The sequence below is a fragment of the Myxocyprinus asiaticus genome, chromosome 19, assembly GCF_019703515.2.
Source record: "Myxocyprinus asiaticus isolate MX2 ecotype Aquarium Trade chromosome 19, UBuf_Myxa_2, whole genome shotgun sequence".
NCBI lineage: Eukaryota > Metazoa > Chordata > Actinopteri > Cypriniformes > Catostomidae > Myxocyprinus > Myxocyprinus asiaticus.
The window spans coordinates 6,451,249-6,474,080 of NC_059362.1; positions in this window are offsets into that span (position 1 = coordinate 6,451,249).

Consider the following 22,832-nt stretch of genomic DNA (forward strand, 5'->3'; position numbering starts at 1 on the left):
GAATAAATAATTTAATCAATGACAATAATGCATGTGCACAACGTGCGATTTAAATTTATCCAAGTGGCTCGAATGTTTTGACTGTTCACCAAAATTTGTTCAGATCTGTAACGTTGCTGGCACTGATGATGAAGGAGTGAAGAGAACCCAAGTGCAGTTTATTTACAAAGTGTCGTAAACATGACAACAGCATACCAAACACATACATTCACATTCAATACTTGACTAAGGACAATGGTAAACATGAGGGCTTAAATACAAGACATGGGAGAACAAGACAAACAAGTTAACCAATGAACAAACAGAACTCTAACAAGATAATTAAACAATAAACCAATGAAAACATGACGCATGAACATAGAGGGGAAACATGAAATCACATGACAAGGGAACAGGAACTAAACTTTTCAAAATAAAAGACATGAATCAACAAAATACACACGACAAGATCCATTTAATGATTCATTCAGTGACCATTTCTGGTGATGCCAGAAGGTGGTGACAAATGAGTGTCTTGTGTGAAATGAGGTAGTCACTGAATCAACGATCAAAAGAAAATTTTAATCCTTTAACATTTGTATGTCTACAGACCTACAAAGAGAATTTAGTAGAGGTTTTAAGAATTATATGAACAAAGCAAATCTATAATTTCCCTACAGTTTGTGAGCTGCTGAGCATGACTTTTATCAAAAGACAACAATAACAGACTTATCATAAGAGTGTCAGTAACGTCCGTATGTTTTCATGTATAAAAAATGTGTGTCTACAAATCTGTTGACTTGTAAGAACACAGCAGATCTATCTTTTTTCATATAGTTTGTCAACTACACACCAACATAGAGGTAAAAAACTGATTATATTAAATATAGCTTTACATATTTAACACAGATCTAGTAATCTGCTTAAATTGGCAAAAACAACTGATCAAACTATTACCTCACAAACATAATGTAAAAAACATAACTTAATGAAGACTCAGGCGCTGATATAAACTCCACTTACAATGTGTGTTTAAAAGAAGGATTGTCCTTTGAATTTTTTTCTGCAGTGCATTTCACGTAATGCTGCCAATCAAGAACAATATGCCGATAAATAACTCTCGTTTGTGTGTTCCTCATCTCTAGATTATTAATTTAGATCAACATCAATGCTGATAAAAACATGGATAAATGACCACTGTTGAAAGCAACTTTGTAGAAATGAATGGAGACTGTGAAATGACATTAGACTGTCTGACTGATGGCCTATTACGTAAGGGTTGTTTTGCCTCATGAAACTCACCTGTGATTGGCTGGATGGTCACTCAATCAGCCCAAAGTAACAAAATGCAAAGAATACTGTATACAAATCCACCATTTAGACTCGATATGGGTTTAGCTTGAAAAAGTGCAGGGGACCAAATCACCTTTTTAAAGAGTGCTGCTACGCCCTTGAATCCACCTCATATTGCCCATGATGAGTCCTCTTGCCTCATTGTGTCTTCAAGAGTCTCAGACTCCCACGCCCTTTAAATCTCTATGTGTTGCATCTTTGTTGTGGTCTTAAGAAGTGTTTATTATGGATCTCAAAGAGCATACACAGACCAGCTGGATTTCCAGCAAGTGCAGTTGAGGTGAATGGGCTCAAAGCATCAGCTGCAGACTCCTGTATCAGGGATAAAAGCTTTGGTAAAGCAAGCTCATCTCAGAGCTAAGGCTGGGTGATAAAAAAAATCAATCAATATATTCCTCAACATTTATGTATTTACTCTAAAACAGCATGTTTTTCCACACTGTTGATTTGATATTAAATCATTTATATGCATCTATAAAACAATATGTAGTAATAAAATAGGCCTAAATATATTTTTACTAAAACATTTTAAAAAGTGAAAAATAGCACACAGACTTGTTTTTTTTTTTTCTTTTTCAATGAAACAGAGATATTTCTTTGAACAATTTGAGTAATGATGCAAATAAATAGTTAAATCAGAGTTTTGAATTGATTCATTGGAATGGACAGTTTGAACTGATTCACAGAAATGATTCGAACAACTCGTGAGTCACAAGATAAGATAAAATTGTAAAACTAGTCTCCTGACATCTAATGACCAAATAAAAAGCAAAATAAATAAAAAATAATATGTTGCTTAATTTTATAACTCAAATATTGCAGTATCAGTGCGAATATACTGTATTTAAGTATTAGAAATATTGTTCAGTTCCTCTCAGAGCAGTTTACAAGTGACTTCAGCTGCAACATTTATACAAGAGTGTCTTACACAAAGATGGCAGTGTCGTGGAACACTACCCCATAATCACGACCACACACTCCACCGGCATCCAACAAAACTTGCTTTTTTGATCAGAGCGGCCACATCACTATGGAATGCACATTCTGATGTATTTTTGTATATAATTGGAGTTTTGCCTATGACAACATACATCTGAAAAACTATATTTGACGTACATAGAAAAATGTTTAGTTAAGCAGGCCTGTGTTGTTTTTGGTCCTTAATTTAAAAGATTTGAAAAGGAGGATAATCCAAGGATAAAGTGACATGCTGGAATGTTTAAAAGAACAGTTCACCCAAAAATGAAAATTCTGTCATTTACTCACCTTCATTTCATTCCAAACATACTGATCTCACCATGAATTTGTGACAGTTGGTTGAAAGATTCCTTGCTGAAATTGGTCTATGCTTTCAAATCACTGCCCACCTATCCACACAGATTTGACTTAAGTGTCATCAAACCTCATTGGATCTCACTTGTCTTGTGACAAATCATGCCACTTTGTTGTTTCTTGTCTGGCACAGAAGCATTATGCTACTGCAGCTGCTACGCAGTGAATTTAGTGTCGACAAGCAGTTAGATTCTCTTGATTATGACAAATTAGCTCTGTTTTGATTCCAATTGAGCATAAGAGCCATCAGCATCTGGTGATCTGGCAGTGTGGCAACAGCATGGCAAGTTTAATCAGTGATGTTAATGCACCTGAAAATTATTGTTAGTTTGTAAGCACAAGGAGTTGCAGTGTAGATAATTCTGAGGTTGGTCAAATGTTTCATAGGTTTAATTCTGTCCAGACGTCTAATGTAAATCTAATGTATTATTAAGTAAAAATGTTCACTGACCGTTATTCTCCTGTGCACGTTCATGAGTCTGCACGCAAGCTTTTTGAGCTCTTTGCACGAGAGCAACAGTAGTTACGCAGCACGTGCGAGATGGGGCAGAAAACACAACATAGCTGCACACAAACCAGAGAACAGAACTTACAAACATGTCTGAAGAGTTTGTAGTAGAAGAATAGATGCATTTCAATGTCCAGCCTTATTTATTTGAACCGGAGTCCTCAATCAAAAAGTGTGATGGAGGAGGCTGAAGGTAGCTACCAGTACCGCCGCTCCCTATTCGCATATTACGCAGTCTGCGTAGGGCACCAACTCCCTAGGATTGCACCATCTTACCCGAGGGGGTTACCAGAAACTCCACCGGCTGTCGCACATTATACCTTATTCAAGGACCTGAAAGCATGGAACACAGACGATCGCCCTGCGCTCGCACCACACATCGCATTTTGGACAGATCATAGCGGACGGGATTACCAGGCATCCAAATATAGAAACCAAGCAATCAACAGAATGTCCTGTTGCTCATCGTAGCCGCTTAGGACAAAAAGCTCTGACATAGAAAATACATTTTATTGCATGCTGTTTGACGTCTGAATAGGACACGGTGTGACTGTAGCTACCTTCAACCCCATCTCTCTGTTTGATGGAGGACTCCATTGAAATGCATCTATTCTTCCACTACAGACATGTTTGTAAGTTCTGTTCTTTGGTTTGTGTGCAGCTATGTTGTGTTTTCATTTGTTAATACCGCTGGTGGTCCTGTTGAAGCAAAACAAAATGAGTTTTCGCTTGAACACCCCATCTCTCGTGTGCTGCGTAACTACTGTTGCTCTCATGCAAAGAGAGCGTGCAGACTCAAGAACGCGCACAGGAGAATAATGATCATTGATTTCGATTTGGTTATATTTTTATATATACAGTATTTGTTGGTGTTATATTCTCAACAAACAAAATATACTCATATACACTCTAAATAACAACCCAAATTGGGTTGTTTTTAGCTCCTCCACTATTTAAATATTGGACAGAACACATGTTGGGCTAATTTAATCCAGCATGTTGGGCTGTTCATTTTAACCCATAAACATGGGTTATTTATTAAACCCAAATGCTGGTTAATTGTTACAGGATGTCATGATCCTGCTCCATCTGCCCCTTGGTCCCTGTCTGTTTTCTGTCAGTGTGTGTTTGTGGTGTGTATTTGCATGAGGCTGAGTCAGTGTTTTCCCAATTCTGCCCCCTCATTTCCTCATTCCTCATTTTTTTCTCTCCAATTGTTTTCTCCCTTGTGAGTTTTTTTGTTTTCCCTGGTTGTATTGTTTAACCTTTTCATAAGTAGGGTCTAAATTCCCCTGCAGTGCCCCCTGGAGTGAGTTATTTTTACATGTGACACTGCACAGCTGGTAGAGGGGGGCAGAGTGTAAACGAGATTTTTTTTTTTCTTGTCATAAAAATAAAATACTGTATATAATATAGTAAACATGTGAACAAATGGTTTATGTCTGCTGTACTGTATTTGTCTTATTTAGTTAGTTTCTATAGCTGTAAAAAACAAATGAACAAATAATATCAGCAGTCCGGTTTGCCTATATGTGCTGTTTGACTTCCCAGACATTATGTGTGTGTGTGTGACAAGCGCTAATGTAAACAGACTTGGCTCTGTGCATCGGATAATCGCGCTCGATCTGCATGTTTTCACTGTGAGTATACGAGTTTAAAACCGTTAAAACTCGTGCTGCTTTTGTGATAGTTTGGCTGTCTGTTTCAGAAAACAAACGTATTATATGCATGAAAAGACTGTTTCAGTTACAGTTTGTGTGAATGAAAACTGCATCTGCACCTAATAAAAAGCAGACGTGGCTGTGTGCATGGGAAGATCGTGTTTAGATATGATGGCTATGCATATGCAAGCTGTGAACTGTTATTGTGGTACTTTGGTGACAATTAGGCTGTTTGCTACATAAAATAAACATATTATGTGCTTGAAAAGACTCTTTGAGTAGCTGTTAGTTTGATGAATGACAACCGCTACTAATGTAAACAAATGGAAGCACGCATCAGAGCAAGATTGCGTTTGATGTATTGACTGGGCAATATAACTTTTTATAGTGCTACTTTGGTGATGAGTTGGAAAGGGTTAATAAATCTTTATTTTGCCTCATTCCTGCTTTTGGGTTCTCATTCCTGACACATTCTGTGACATAACAATCCAACCCACATGGACCCAGCAGGAATGAGTTTTTCTTTTTGTTCACTACTTCCCACACGATGCAGAGCCAAGCAGGCCAGGAAGCTCTTCAAACTTCAGCAGGAGAACAAGTCGTGAGGGGGTATGTGCTGGAGTTTTTTGTGCTGTCCTCGGGTCTGGGTCACAATCAGGCCAGCCTTATTCAACACTTTAGAGCTGGTCCGAATGAGCCCATCAGGTCTTGTGTCTTGCCGCTACCATCAAGTTGACCATGAAATGGGATGAGCTTATCTCAGCCTGTGCCTCGGAGGACTTCCTTTCTTCTTCCCAGCCTGAGGTCAATGATACTCCCTCACCAGCAGCTGATGCGGCTGACCGGCAGGAGGCAGAGGAGCCCGCTGCTCTTTCTATCCACAAGAGGAGGAGGAGGAAGAGGAGAGGGTTCCCTGTCTGGGTCTACTGCAGCACCCCTGGAGGGGTCCGAGCCCGCTGCAGCACCCCTAGTGGGGTCAGAATGTGCTGCAGCTCCCCTGAACGCTGCTGGTTTTCCATCTACCATGTCAACAGCCACCACTGCTCATTCTGAATCCTCGTAAGTGGCTGACGCCCAGCCTGACCCCTCGCCTGCGGCTGCCGGACTGGTTCAGACTGGTCTCGATCCTGCGGCCAACGCTCAGTTTTTCCAGTTCCCTGTGGCCATTGATGAAGCTGTCCAGTTCCCTGCGGTCAACACCCAGTTTGCCCAGTGAAACCTGGTCTTCCCACTCAGCTTCTTGTTTGGGTTTCTGTTCGAACCGTACCTTTCCTTTCGGCCAGCGAGCATTTTGTCGTTTTGGCCCGGCATGATCTTTGGGGTGTATTTGGTCACCACCCCCCTGGTTCTGTTGCCCACCCTGCTGGCGAGGTGGTTGGTGCCCCTGGGGTCCTGTTCTAATGTTCACCTTAATGTGGGGCATCTCGTTGCTCTCAAGCGCTAGGTCGGTGTTTTCTGAGGCTTGGATCCCCAGGACTCTGGCATCACCCTTGTGCCCTCGAGCAGGGCACACGTGCGTCTCCCACGTGATTTCCTGTGTGGTAGGGTTGCCCGTTCTGCAGTGCATCGTGACGTCATATTGAACGCTCTCGTGAAGGTTGTGAAGGAAGAGAGACTTGAAAGCCCGTTCCTCCTCCAGACATGGTGCGTTACGTCCTTGGAAGTACACGGTTCTCAGGCATCTGTAATACTCATGCAGAGGCTCACGCTGTGTGTTTCCTGGGTGGCCAGGTCAGTTGCTGCACTTCCTGTGCCCGGACTCTCTCAGCTTGGGTGCACCTAACTTCTTGGCTGAGACCACTTGGTAGCTGTTCTGCAGCTGGGTGAGTTGGGCCTGGTGCTCTGCGGTTTGCAGTTGGGTTCTGCGGTGATAAAGAAAGAAAATTTGGCCCACGAGGTCCAGGATTATGCGCTCTGGCTTCCCGACTGGGTTGTTGACATAATCAACTCGTTCCTGCAATGCTTCATCACAACGACTAACATTGTAGCCGTTGAGGTTATCTCTCTCCTCTATGGAGTGACAGAGGATAGCGGTGTCCACATCTTGCAGTGCTGGGTCATCTGACCTCTGAGGAGCTTCAGCTCCAGCCACGTGGGGTGATTGGCAACTCATTTTACTGGGGCAGTAAAAATGCTCACGACACAGTGGCTCTGATAGATTGTGTTACATTTGCTATAATGCTGACACGAACGCACAGGTGAGAGGCTTCAACCTGTGGCTTACGGGTTATTGTTATACAATGTGCGAATTTCACTTCGACCTCTCCTTGGTGGACAGTAATTAGGTGACCTGACACCTCTCTGTAACATTTAAGCGAAAGTGTTAGGAGTTAAATAACAACAATAGCAGGATTGGAGCAGACTATCGTAATTTACCAACCCCTAATCCACTCTGAGAGCACTTTCACACCACACTGGCTTATGCTTGGCAAGTCGTGAGAGAAGTCAATCGTCAAACAGAGCCAAACTTTGAACTAATTATTCAAGTTATTACTTTGGATTCTTATGCATACACACTGTGACAAAACTGGCATGTAGGACGCCTCACATGGGGCACCATTAATGTTGGGGCTTCGTTCAGGAGCAGGTTTGGTTATTAGCGTTATTAGCAATAATTAATATTGATCAAAGATCATTATTATTAAAATCAATAGAACGTTGATTAGAATCAACATTAGTTTATTAATCCTTCAAATCAACAATCATCAAAGATAACTATCAATTATTAAAATCAGTAGAATATTAATAAGAATTAATATTGCCAGGGCACCACCCTGAAATCAGGGACTAATAACCAGACAGTATATCAGATAAGCCTATAATACATGAGAGCAGGGTAGAGGTGTGTGTGTGTGTGTGTGTGAATGGGTGTATGTATGTGTGTGTGTGAAGGAGTGCACAAAATGGCAGGCGTGGCTCTTGTGGAAAGTGCGTAACATGAGGTGTCCGGCCAGAGAATGTGGGCGGAGAGACTGGTTAATGGCGTCTGCCCGTTTAACGCATGTCTCCACTGGTACGATAACTTAGGGACAAAGCTGGGCTCTATCGCCAAATTTTCTGTTCACCAAATATGTGTGCAGGTATGTTTGTGAGGGGTCGTTTGTGTGCGGTTAGTATGAGAGAGAAAGAACAGGGTGATGGCGCAGATGCTGTTTTAGCAGTCGTTGGTTCTTTAATGGATAAACTCAGTGTGTTGGTCTCACCCGCGATGGCGGAAATGCACAACAGCCCAACGTGGTTGGACGACAACACAGCAAATCTCATTCATGGTAACAATAAGTTACAGTAATACCTTGAGTATTATTAGCAATGAGCGGACTTGGTGGTCCGTAAACTGTACAAGCAATAACCGTGATACACAAGTGTGGAGCCGAGGAGGGCGGGGCTGGGCTGGAATGACGCACGCCTGGTCCCCAATCAGCCTGATGGGGCGCGCAAGGGATAAAAGCAGCCGGGGACGACAGTTCGAGAGAGAGAGAATTACAGGCAGCTGTACTGTGTGTTTAAGGTTGTGTGGTTTTGTTTTAGTTGTTTATTAAATTATTATTTAAGTTATTATTCAAGCCGGTTCTCGCCTCCTCCTTTCCACTGAACCCCCTTACACTGGTGCCGAAACCCAGGAAGGAGGAGGGATTCCCATCGCAGAGTCCTCGACACTGCCGTCCACCCAGGGGAGCGCCGCTGCCATCCGACGGGGGACGGAGTAGCCCGACCACCCGAACGCGGGGAATGGCCGCCGTCCGCGAGGCGAGTAGGGACGGGACTCCCCAACCGCCTGGAGCGAGGGAGCCACTGCCGGGGGGCGGAGGAGTGCCCTGCCATCCCCCGGGAACGTGGAGGGGTCGAGAGAAGACCGCCGTCCATGGGGGGAGGAGGGAAGCGACTCCCCGACTGCCTGGAGTGGTAGGGCCACTGCCAGGGGCGGAGGAGTGTCCCCACGGGATGCCGGGAACGCAGAGGGGCGTTCTGTCCGCTGGGGGTTGGAGGTCTGACTCCAGTCCGCCCGGGGAGGAGCGGCTGCCGTCTGCCTGAGAGGGTGGATGAGTGATCGAGGACCACGTGACAGCGCATCAGAGAACCGGTGAGTTTCTTTTTCTCTCTCTCCTCTCTCTCTCTCTGTCGCTCCGTGTTGGCCTTTCCCTCGCCTGTTTTGTTTTGTTTTTTCCCCTCCTGTCTCCTCCCAGGTCGAGGAAGGCGGGTATGACCCGCCGGCAGTCGGGGCGCAAGGCACGCCCCCCTGGAGAGGAAGGGGGATGTACGTCATGCCGGGGGCTCCCCGGCCTGAGGCAACGCCGGGAGGAGTGTAGAGCCGAGGAGGGTGGGGCCGGGCTGGAATGACGCACACCCGGTCAGCCTGATGGGGTGCGCGAAGGATAAAGGCGGCCGGGGACGACAGTTCAAGAGAGAGAGAATTACAGGCAGCTGTACTGTGTGTTTAAAGGTTGTGTGGTTTTGTTTAAGTTGTTTATTAAATTATTATTTAAGTTGTCAAGCCGGTTCTCGCATCCTCCTTTCCACTGAACCCCCTTACAACAAGAATAACACACTATAATAATCTATCTCTGCCCAGACGTAAACCTCTTACTTGAGTTGCATAAGGATGCGGGTAGAATGTGTGTTTGTCCGTCGTTTGACTCCGACTCGGTTCCTCGAATCTCGGGTGATGACGGGAGGCCATTTCCTCGCTCTGTCGGCGGGCGGTATGGCGGATGATTCTTAGCAGGTTGGCGGAGAAATCAGCGAGGTCGACTCAGTTGAAGAAGGAAGAGAAATCTTCTTCACTTCTGCAGGCAAAAGGGTGAGACACGGATTACTCAGTGGTCTCCTTCAGATCCATTAGCGTGCTTGGTGGAACACAGAGAATCTTGGCTCGTCCAGCGAGATGGAGATTGTATGACCAAAGTTCAGGTATGTATGTTGCTTCCTTGGGCAGCAAGGCTACACCTGGGAGCAGCAGGGCTGCAACTAGACACAGCGAATACTGTCGCTGGAAGCAAGGCTTTGGAGGAATCTCCGGAATTTTATACTCTCGATGACATTGTTGAGGGACACGTTCTGTCATGTGTTTCATCCAATAGGAGTTGGGAGTTCAATCCTTCAGAATTTCACACCTAGGTGTAAAGTGAGCAAGGCTTGATATGATCTGCAGTCTGTTTGGACTCCCTTTGTTTGATTTTGGCGCCGTTTTTGTGTTATCAGGCTTTGAGTGTTCCTGCAGGCCTCAGTCAGGCTTTATGGCTGTGTGTAGGCCTGCCTTTGTCTCCTATCTGAGCACATGAGGCCCAACATTTACATTATTATAAATAATAATTATAATAAAACCATTTATTAATTATAATTATAATTATAATAAAACCATTTATTGTTAAATTATTGTTATTAATAGTATTATTGCTATTACTTTGAATATCATATTTTTCTATACAATAGTAATATTCTCTATCGTAAAGTCTTCAGTTTCATGCATCTGGTTAAACAGAGCTTTTATTTTAATGGAACTTTTATTTTGACAGACCCTTGAGTTCCTCCTGTGTGGTAGTTTTTAATAATATCCGCAACCCTACTATCCGACCAGTTACTTGTCTGAGGCCATGCCACTCTGATGATCTGATCTGCTGTAGCGCGCGCTGTTAAAGGCACCTCCACCTAATTTTCTTTAATGCAAAGAAATCCCATATTGACACATTATTACTATTGTTGTGAGATTTATTAAGAGATATTAATTTTATTTAATTGTTTTATTTTTATTTTTAGATTTTTCTGGACAACCAGATGGGTCCCTTTAGATTTGGGCACGTAAAGGGCAGTGGCTCAAGCCCCTGCTGCCCAGCCCTTCTGTGCATGTCACTGGAGCTGATATTACTTCCGGATCCATCACACTGGAAATGGATGGTCAAGTTGAGCGCATTGCATTGTGGGATACAGTAATACACTCAGTATGCCCTTTTGTTAACTGTTCATTTTGGCAAATGTAGCCATTCATACAAAAAAATGTCATACTGTTCGTGGTATGCATTAGAGCCCGACCGATATGGGATTTTTGAGACCGATACCGGTACTGATTTTAGAGGGGGAAAATTCACTGATTACCGATATGGTGGCCGATATAGTTAATTTTTGAGCTGGAATGAACACACCGACTTTGCACCGATATGACTATGCAAAGGTACTCAGAAGGCTGCTTTCTTAAGTATTTTTATCAAAGAATATTTGACATTATTATTATACATTATCAACAAATTCTAGAAATGAACACTGAGAAAATAAAGAATAAATAAAAATAAAATAAATAGCTTAAAAACATCAGTACTGTATGTTCAGTATCAGTCAATTGCTGACAATTTAAATAAAGAATAAATAAAAATACAATAAATAGCTAAATAAACATCAGTACTGTATGTTTAGTATCAGTCAAATGCTGACCATTAAAATAAAGAATATATTCAAATAAAATAAATAGTTAAATAAACATCAGTACTGTATGTTTAGTATCAGTCAAATGCTGACCATTAAAATAAAGAATAAATAAAAATACAATAAATAGCTAAATAAATATCAGTACTGTTTAGTATCAGTCAAATGCTGACTATTTAAATAAAGAGTTAATAAAAATACAATAAATAGCTAAATAAACATCAGTACTGTTTAGTATCAGTCAAATGCTGGCCATATTAATACTGCGGCGGTGTTACACCGTATTCTGCTATAAAATTTCAGGGGAAACTTTCAACAGTGGAAAACCAGACTTTTAAATATTACATTTTATAAATGCAACGACTGGAATTGTTCGGTTGAAGGGGGTACCAAACCGTGAATCCTGAACAAAACAGTTTGGTCAATACATATTTACACATTAGCTTCCACTCAGCTGACAAGCAATGAAAGTAGCTATGTGGTTAGCTAGTTAGCTATAAGCTCGTTGTCACGGAGAGTAAAAGATGGACTTTATTTACTTTCCAGCACTGCGTCTCACCAACTAGATAACAAAATAGCGTGAAATCAACACTCAACAGACACAATCTACCACCGCACCGTTGTCTGCTGAGCTGCTGATGTTTACCTTTCAATCTGCTACATTACTTACTGCACTGACAAACTATAGCTGGCTAACATAACAAACAGATTTGATAAACATAAGTGACATGGTTGTCAGGGACAGGGTTAATGTTATATTAGTTATATTGAAAAGGGAAAATTATGGGGTCATTATTTATTAACTTTCCCGTATGTAATTTACAAACTAGTTAGCAACTTACTGAGAAGACACCACTTAACTCCGCACCGATTAACTCCGCCCTGTCTGCAGAGCCACTGTCAGTTCAGAGTTCAGTTCAGTTCAGCTCTGTAAACAGTGGAGTCGGAGCATACTCTGCTGGACAAACTACATTATGACACCAATTCTAAAGCATTGTTTTCTGCATTATGTTCTGAAAAAAAGTTTTCATATCTGCGCATATCGGTAAATGTGCGCTGATACTGATATATCGGTGAAAGGTTAATATCGATAACGATATATCGGTCGGGCACTAGTATGCATACTATAATTTGAAGCAGTGTTAGGAGTAGTATGGTAGTATGCTATTCTAAATATAGCATTGAGTGGGATAGAATATGCATAAAGACTGGATAGCACTAGCATGAGTCACATGAGTCACATGTGTCTCCTGTTTTCATTATTCCATTGCTAGTCATTGCGGGCTCACAGCCCTAATCCACCCTCTAAAGTGCCTTGATGCCCTTTGTGCTGTGGGATGGAAGAAGGTTCTGTTCCCAACTGTCTGAAGTACTGCCGTATTGAATTTTACCTGGATTTTCTCCCTAATCAACCCTCATTTTTGTGTGTAGAGACTCACTTTCTTTGTGATAAAGTAATGCAGTAGGCATTGGTACTCCTTGAGTTCTGTTGTTTTTTGCCAAGCCTGGCTCAGACTCAACATTGGGCAGCTTGTTGGCAAGCAACAACATGTCATTGCACAAAGGCCATGGAGAAGCAAGAGTAGGCATGATAACATCTTCACACCTTATTTTAACCCAGCTCAACTTAATTTGTCTCACCGCATGCCCTTGGACAAGTGCTGCCAAATTTGATAGAGAACACAAAATTATTTCTTAATAAGAATATCTCAGATCTGTAGTGGATGGTGACCAAAATTTTGAAGCTCCAAAAAGCACATAAAGGCCACTTAAAGGTAATCTATACAACTCCAGTGGTTTAATCCATGACTTCTGAAGCTATCCAATCGGTTTTGGGTGAGAACTGACCAAAATATAACTCCTTTTTTTACATAAATCTTGACATCAGCAATTCCTGTGCAATCTTGATTTCAATCTTGATTACTCTTCCTAGCGCTCTGCGCATGTGTCAAGCACTAGGAAGTGTAATCGAGCTTGAAATCATAATCGTGCCTAGAGACTGCATAGCAAGTTGTACAGTGAAAAAGATTTTAATGGACTTGGACTTGTCATGGGCTCGGATACATTTTTACTCGGACTTGACTCGGACTTGAGCCTTTGGGACTTGGGATTTTTTTCAGAGTCCATGACATTTATGATGCAATGAAAAAAAATTAAAAATAACAAAATAACAAAACAGAAATTAATGAACACATCTCTGTCTGCATGCAGCTGTATTAGCCTCTGAAGTTGTAGAAGTAGCCAGAGTTGTTTCACTATGTTTAAGAAAACACACACACACACACACATACGCACGTGCACAGGCACACTCATCAGTCAACCAATACGCTTGAATGTTACTATAGACTTGGCTGGCTGGCACGACGAAAACATAAAGACGGGTATGTATCCAATGTAATAGAAACTAAACAAGGCAGTTTCACATGACATGGGACCTGACAGCTGGTAAAATTGCGTGTGGCGTTTTTGCAGCCAAGACGGTACTCGCATTGTGGTTTCATTGTGTTTCAAAACTTAAAATCAAGAACTTCAATGAGTCAAGTCACCCATATCATGTCTCTCACAGTTTACTAAAACCAGTATATCGAAATAAAAAAACATACAAATAGCAGTCTTTTAGGTGTAATGTATCTATACATGTAGGCTTCTGTAGTCTTTTGTGGTCCACGTAGTGTTGTCAGCTTGAACTGGTCCATAATAGCTTGATGAATTAACGGTGTAACTTTTTAAATAGTAGGGGAAAAAAGTGTTATTGCTAAAGCAGACAGCAACTCTAAACAGATAAACAGCGCCTATTTATTATTGATTGACTATTTTCAAAGCATTGACGAGCTGCTTAAAACATTCAACGATGCACGATAAAATATTAGGATATTCTGGGCAGTGAAATGTTTTGATTATAATTTAAATATATTTTATTTGACTATAAAATAAATGTATTATTCGATGACAGAGTTTGTGTATGAAGCTAAACTTCATGTTACGAGTTGAATTTAGTTCAAGACATTTTTATTTTAAATGTTTATTTAATTTATCGGAAACCACCAGGTAATTATGCACGCCATTTTTTAGCCTATATCTCTGACAGTTTTGAAGGACAATGCTGTTAAATTTATGACTCAGAATTATTATTCTCCATATTTTTGCGGTTAAAGAAGAGCTCAATAAATTTTTTTTTGAGACGCACATGGGCACATCAGGGATTTAGGTACATGAGCAGCATGCAGAACTGCCTTGCATTGTGTGGTTTCCTGCAAATTAACTTGAAAATCATGTCCGTGATGACATGGCCCTTATATTATCAGAGGGCTTTTCCAGTGTTTTTGGATGTAGCATTTGCAGTCAAATTGTGAGACTTCTTAACTTCTTAGCGAGTACTCATTTGTTTGTACTGTATTTTCCCAAATCAGTCAGCAGATAGATAAAAAAGATTCAGAAAGAAATCTCAGTATAGACTATTATTTCTTTAGATAGGGATCATTTTAAATAAAACTAAATTAAATTGAATTGACAATATGTAAATTAAGTAGAAATAATATATAACATTTTTTTACTTATTTTTTATTATTTAAAATAATAATAACTCTGGTTGTAATGATTGTTTTATCACAGTTATGATAAAACAATCATAACTGTGTTATTTTAATTATGCTAACTCATCTGTCAGCATGATGCCAGTGAATCACGTTCAGTCTCTTTGTACGTTACGTCATTGTTTTGGCCGATGCTCGCTCACTCGCATCCCTATGGAGTATGTACACAAGCGCGAGCACGAGCAACAGGTAGCTCACTTAACGGCCACAGGTGTCATTAATAACAAGGGTTTCTGAATCTTACATACTGCACCTTTAAAGATGAAATTTCATATGCAGGCAGATAGGATCCATGTTTAAATTGAGCATGATCATAGAATGAAAAACTATCTTTAGTAGCGTGTAAAGGCGGTTATACATGGGATGTGGTAACCATGAGTTCCTTATTCATTTTGGGAAAGGGAGAGAGGCGCCAGACCGCTAAACGGAGACGCCTCTGCTTGACAAGCTCATTCACGAGAATCCAATCACATTTTCATGCAATGCTGTTTGCGCCTAACACTGCGAATGATACATTTTTTTTATACTTTCACGGTTGCCACGTGTCATTAACCAATCACAGGTGACTGTAATCAACTGGTTAGTTACCTTCAGAACAGTCTGAAATCACTCCATACTCCCTATAGCATTCACTATAGAGAGAATGAATGAACGAGTGTTTTCATTCAATGTCTGACCACCAATCACATTTATTTAAGCTTAGGAAAGTTCTATTAGAGTTCTATTCACATTTGGAGATACAAAAGCAATACTAACATAATCAAGTAATTTTTATCTGTATAGCGCTTTTCACAAAACACATTGTTTCAAAGCAGCTTTATAGAAAATTATGCTTTAACAGAAAATGAAGCTGTATTATCTGTAATGTCTTAGAGTCATCATTGTGCGGTTTGATAAAAATGTGATTGTAAAATGTGCCTTAAAATAAATAAATAAATAAGTAAATAATATTTGTTTTTAGTCTCCCAGTGAGCAAGCTATTGGCGAATGGCGAGGAACACAAAACTCCATAAGATGTTGGTTAATGGAGAAAAATAACCAGAAGAGATTTGAGATCTAGGGCAGAGGGGAAGTTTATCAGTGAATAATAAATTATATTTTGGTTTGTTCCTCACACAAAACTTGTGTTCTACTTTTTTTTGTCCTTTTTGGAGCTTGACAGCCCCTGGTCACTGTATGCATTCACTGCATGGAAAACATATGTTCGACAAAAGAAAGAAAGTCATTCAGTATGAGGGTGAATAAATGACAGAATTTTCAGTTTTGGGTGAACTACCCCTTTAAAACTGTTTTTGTAGAATCAGCTACTGTTCTTAAAGTTGTACCTCATTCGAACAAGGTTTTGAATTAGTAGTTTTCAGAATGCACAGAAAGTAAGCTGAATTAAAGCTAAACTAAAGCTGTATTGATTAGAAAGCCCAGGATCTTAGCCATTCATCTGATTCAGCACCATAATGAAAGTTAATCAAGCTCATGCCCTTTGTCTGCCGCTCAGCTGAACACCCACAGCTCTGGAAACCAAAGAGCCATTGAATGTCCAGCTGGATCTTATGTGGAAAGTCAACATATGGTGAAAGAGAACTTGCCTTAATTTAAATCAACAAGGACCTACATTGTTCTTGACAAACTACAACCCAATTTTTTTATTTTTTGGCATGTTTGAATTGAGCTGAATTTGCTGAGTCTGGGGGTCTTGACCGTACCCAGTCCATGCACTGATGTGAAAAGGTGCAAATATAACAAAATTAATTTTAGTTTAAGGAGCCATGCAGTTTGGCCCTTCTTTATGGCAATGTATTCTAAAACGTTAACCAGATTTTAAAATTTTCTGTAGAAAATGTGACTGGTGCCTGTCTGACAGGATGTATATTAAAAGTAAGCCTGATATCATGAACGTTATGTGATTGTGGCAAAATTTTAGCAAAATTATATAATGTGGCTCCTTGCACTAGGGATGCTCCGATCAGGATTTTTACAGACGAAATGATCACCGATCTACTTGACACCTGATTGGCCGTACCGATCCCAATCATTCACCTTCTCTGTCATAACTGGCTGTATGTAAGCTTTCTGCACACTGTCACTATTAAATGAATGTTCCTCTTCCCAGTAATATCATTTTGCCTAGTTTTTGCTGACAAAATGTTTAAAAGGCTTAATACATTTTTATTTATTTATTATTTATTCTCTAAATTAAGACAGAGAGCCCTATAAACATGAAGCTTAGTGTCAAACTGAAGTGAAACTGATAACCCATAGGTAAACTTAATGTGGCATTTTTGGTTATTGATTCATTGTTATTATTTCATATAATTATTATTATTCCTTATTTTATTTATATTTTATTTTTACATTATATTCCCTGCCTTTTCATTTAGTTGGATGATTGTATTAACAGTTCATTTTTCACTTGTTGCTGCTTGAACTTTAATGAGGGGAATACACGCTCTCTCGTGAGGGCAAGAGATGAAAGGAAAGCGGAGTAAGAGTGCGTGTTTCTGGACTCTACAGGTGCTACTATTTTTAATGCCATTTAATCGGGAGATATTTAATAAAGATGTTTGAATTACACCACATCTTGTAACTCACGTTATTAGGATGTGAATATCAGCCGATACCGATCTATGGCCAATCGATAAGAGCATCCCTACCTTGCGCATATTACGGCAGTTCCAAGGTTAAATGTTCTCCCAAAAAAGATGACGTTTTTAAGGTTAATGCTCTATTGAGTTTTTAATGAACAAAACCTACCTTTCTACCCTAAACCTAACCAACAGCATCATAAAAGCAAATGTTAGATGAAAAACGAAATTGCTGAAGCAACCACGTCATTTTGTGATCCATCTATAGCTGGGTTTCCACCAACGTATTTTTATGTGCATTTTGGAATATTGCTTAAAACAATTTTATTAATAAAAGTCACAGTGGCTGTAATTTCTCCAGAAGTGACGATTTTGTTCTTTTGAACACATGGGATGGAAACGCTGCTTTATTCGCACACTGACTTTTGCAATATAATGGTTTTTAGCATGAATTAAACTTGCAGCTTGAATGGAAACATAGCTTATGACACTTTCGGTGCACGTCACGTGCTCTTCTGGACTCGTATCCTTGTTCTTTTTTTATTACAATTGCAACCCTCTATTAGTTGAGCTGCTGCACAATTTGATCAGAGCTGAACAAGCTTATAAATGTAGTTGGTTATGTTATGCAAACATTTAAAGTCAACTTAAAAGTCATGCACATTAGTAAAAGTGTTTTGATAGCATTGTATGAGGAACAGGGCGAAAAGTACATGTTTATGAATTATTATCTGCTTGTTTACTTGTGATTTGTGTGAAAGGGAATAAAAGTTACTGTTGTGCCTCTAGTGTTCATTTCACCAGGAAACTGCAACAATTTGTAAAACAATCCATTTACAAAATCTTTTATCAAAATGTAGGTATAGTCATGTGATTCTATGAAACCAGGATTGTAAAAAAAGGGGTTGCAAAACTGACTCTCTGTCATGCGACCAAAAGCTAAAAAAAAAAAAAAGTTAACTTTTGTGCAATGCATTTTGATGTAGGCATCCATTGACCATTGAGAATTTCAGACAGACAGGTGCAGCTGTTCTTTGGAAATTCCAATTTGTGTACCCCCTCAAAATGCATTTACACATTCATATTTGTCAAATACTCCACCAAGTTTAAAACTTAGGGTTAGGGTTTGTTCAAATCCCTAACCCTAAGAACAGTTTAAGCAATAGTAATAGTGATGCTTGCCTTAGCAAACACCACTTAAATATTATGCAACAGAAAAGAAATGTAATGTCTTTTGTCAGTCATTATGGTAGAGACAAAGTTATACCATCTAAAATACAGTTGCCTTCACTGGAGCCTGCACTGTGTATGTTTGTCATGCGGACACACTGCTTCCAGGAAATGTGGAAATTTACTCATGTAGCACATGGAAATGAGGAGTGCTATGTGCCCATGGCTGTAATTTTGGGAGCCATAGATCTGTGTATCTGGTCGTCCATTTGGATGAGGGGGGTACAGACTGGTTTGGGGGCTTGTTGTGGTCACACCACATTGGGAAACACAAGGGCCTCATCAGAACAGACACTCTGCTATTTAATAGTAAATGTGATCTTATCAGCTTCCCGCTTCTGTGTTAATAATGGATCTCGGGAAAGCGGTACGACAATGTGTCGTCTTTGCACCGCTCATTATCAAATTACCTCGGAGTAGCTGTAACCTTGCTGAGAAGAACACCACTTTTCAGATGCCCCTTTTCTTTTTCCCCTTTTTCTGATGCTTGATCCAGAACCATTCTGCATGTTTCCACAGTTAAAAAGGTGGTTTTGAGCCTAAATATCGGCTCAGCACCAGCCTGTTAAACTTGCTGGTCTTGAACCAGGAACCACAAACGTCAGGCCAGGGGGCAGTATAATGTCTGTACCAAGTAATGTTTTCAGAACATCAACAACCTGAAAGACTGATGCAAGATAAAACTAGATCGCTTTTATTATAATCAATGATTGTTAACACTAAAAGCACCCAATGTGGCAATGTAAAGTGCATTCAGTTGACAGAAGGATTTTAATAGTTCCTTGTACAACCCCATTTCCAAAAAAGTTGGGACAGTATGAAAAAGAAATTTGTGATTTGTAAATTATATTCACCCTTTGCTAAATTGAAAACACTACAACTACACATTATATGATGTTTGACCTTGTGAATTTCTTTTTTTAATTTTTTATGTAAAGTAATTTTAAAAGTTGAGACGGGCAATTTAAGACTAATAACAATTTGACGAGTTAAAATAACAAGGCAATGTGAAACAGGAGATGTTAAACAGGTGAGGCAGTCATGTCATAGTATATAAGGAGCCTCCAAAAACAGCCTAGTCCTTCAAGAACAAGGATCATTCGAGACTTGTCAATTTGCCAACAGATGCTTCAGCAAATAATCCAGCACTGTCCAGAAGCGCTGCCGACTTCTCTGGGCTCGGTCTCATCTTAGATGGAAAGTAGAACAGTGGAACTGTGTTTTTTGGTCCGATGAGTCCACATTTCAAATGATTTTTGAAAAACACAGCCGTCGTGTTCTCTGGGCCAAAGAGGAAAAGGACCATCCAAGCTGTTATCAGCGTCAGGTCCAAAGGCCAGTGTCTGTATGGGCCAGGGGCGCATCAGTGCCTATGGCATGGGTAACTCGCACATCTGTGAGAACACCATGAATGCAGACAGATATGTAAAAAATTTGGAGCAGCATATACTGTCATCCAGTACCATCTTCTCCAGGGATGTCTCGGAATTTTCAGCAGGACAACTTCAAACCACATACTGGCCAAATAAGCAGAGAGTGCGGGTGCTAGATTGGCCTGCCTGCAGTCCTGACCATCTCCAATTGAGAATGTGTGGTGCATTATGAAGCGCACAATATGGCAACGAAGACCCCGTACAATTGTGCAGCTGAAGACCTGCATAATGGATGAATGGGGGGGGGGAATTCCACTTTTTAAACTTAACAAACTTGTGTCTTCAGTGCCTAAAGGCTTAATAAGTGTTATTAGAAGAAATGGTGATGTTTCACAGTGGTAAACACTCAACTGTCCCAACTTTTTTAGAGTGTGTTACAATCATCTGATTTGAAATTACTTTACAGTTTCAAAAAACAATGAAATTCACAAGGTAAAACATCATATAATGTTTAGTTGTACTACTTTCAATATAGCAAAGGGTGAATATAATTTACAAATCACTTCTTTTTGTTTTTATTAACATTTTTCATACTGTCCCAACTTTTTCAGAATTGGGGTTGTATGTCACATTGCACAACGGCTCCAGCCACTTTACTGTATTTTCCCTGTCTGTCTAAAAAAAAATAAATAAATAAAATAAAATAAAAAATCAGAGGCTATTTGCACTGCAGTGTGTTTATTGTGTTTATTTAGAGTCCCACAGACACCCAAAACCAACCCCTGCCCCTAACCTTAACCTTACAAAATTTACCATGGTTTTACTACAGTAACCATAGTATTTTGTAGTAAAATCATAGTAACAACAATATTATGCATGGATACTATATTAACACCATATTACTGTAGTAACACCATGGTTAAAAGCATGAAAACTATGGCTTCCTCCAAAAAACATGGGTATTACAATATTACTATAGTAAAACCATGGTTTATTTTACCCAAACCAACCTTTTCTCTCAACTCCCCAACCGTCACCGTGACCAAATCACTGTAAGGCAATAAACCTTTATATTAATTTTTATTTATTATTATAAGTAGTATTCAAGGAAATATTAAGAGTGGAGACAGGAAACAGAATGGGACATTTTTTTATTTTTAATTTTTTTAATTTAAAAAGTGTACAGAAATTCTCTTTAAGCACACAGCGCAGCAGGAGCGCTAACATGAATGTACGGGAAAGATAGACAGGCTGATTTCGAAATGGCATACTACCAAACAACTCTTTTTGTCCCTTCCCTTTTCTCTTTTTTCTGATGCATTCCTTGTTAAGCTCTTAATAGATGTGTATGTATCTCAGCTAATATGTGATGCATTAAAAAAAAAGCGAGGCATGCAATGCAGAATCAGCCCAAGTCAAGAAATCCAGGGAGAAAAATCAGCTGGACCACCTGAGGGTGGAGTCTCCACTCTCCCCTGAGGGTAACCTGACGTGACAGCGCGTCTGCTGTGGTTTTGAGGTCACCCGGGATGTGAGTGGCACGTAGCGACTTGAGGCGCTGCTGACTCCAGAGGAGGAGACGGCGGGCGAGTTGTGACATGCAATGGGAGCGTAGACCGCCTTGGCGGTTGATGTACGCTACCGATGCTGTGTTGTCTGTCCGGACCAACACGTGCTTGCCCTGAATCATCGGCCGGAACCTCTGCAGGGCGAGCAGTACTGCCAACAACTGTAGGCAGTTGATGTGCCAATGCAGCCGGAGGCCAGTCCAGGAGCTGGCGGCTGTGTGCCCGTTGCATACGGCACCCCAGCCCATCTTGGAGGCATCTGTTGTAACCACGACGTGCCTGGAGACCTGCTCTAGAAGAACCCCTGCCCATAGAAATGCAAGGTCGGTCCAAGGGCTGAAGAGGCGGCGACAGATTGGCATGATGGCCACGCGATGTGTCCCGCGGCGCCATGCCCATCTCGGGACTCGAGTCTGAAGCCAGTGCTGAAGCAGTCTCATATGCATCAACCCGAGCGGTGTGGCCGCCGCTGAGGATGCCATATGCCCCAGGAGCCTCTGAAAAAGTTTCAGTGGAACTGCTGTGCTCTGTCTGAACACCTTCAGACAGTTCAGCACCGACTGTACATGCTTGTTCGTGAGGCACACTGTCATACAGACTGAGTCCAACTCCAAACCGAGAAAAGAGATGCTCTGAACCGGGGAGAACTTACTCTTTTCCCAGTTGACCCGAAGCCCCAGTCGGCTGAGGTGCCGGAGCACGAGGTCCCTATGTGTGCACAGCAACTCTCGAGAGTGAGTTAGGATTAGCCAGTTGTCGGATAGTTGAGGATGCGGATGCCCACTTCCCTTAGGGCAGCCTCTGCGACCTTCATGAGGACGCGAGGGGACAGGGACAGGCCGAAGGGGAGGACCTTGTACTGGTATGCCTGGCCTTCGAAGGCAAACCGCGGGAAGAGTCTGTGTCGAGGTAAGGCCAAGACGGGGAAGTACACGTCCTTCAAGTCTACTGCCGTGAACCAATCTTGATGCCGGACGCTCGCTAGAATGCGTTTTTGCGTCAGCATCTTGAACGGGAGTCTATGCAAAGCCCAGTTCAGTACTCGCAGGTCCAGGATTGGTCGTAACCCACCACCTTTCTTCAGTACGATGAAGTAAGGGCTGTAGAACCCTTTCTTCATCTTGGCTGGAGGGCAGGCTCTATTGCGCCCTTGTGCAGAAGGGTAGCGTCTCTGCACGCAAAGTAGCGGTATTCTTGCACTTCACCGAGGTGAACCTGGGCGGGCACCTGGCGAACTGA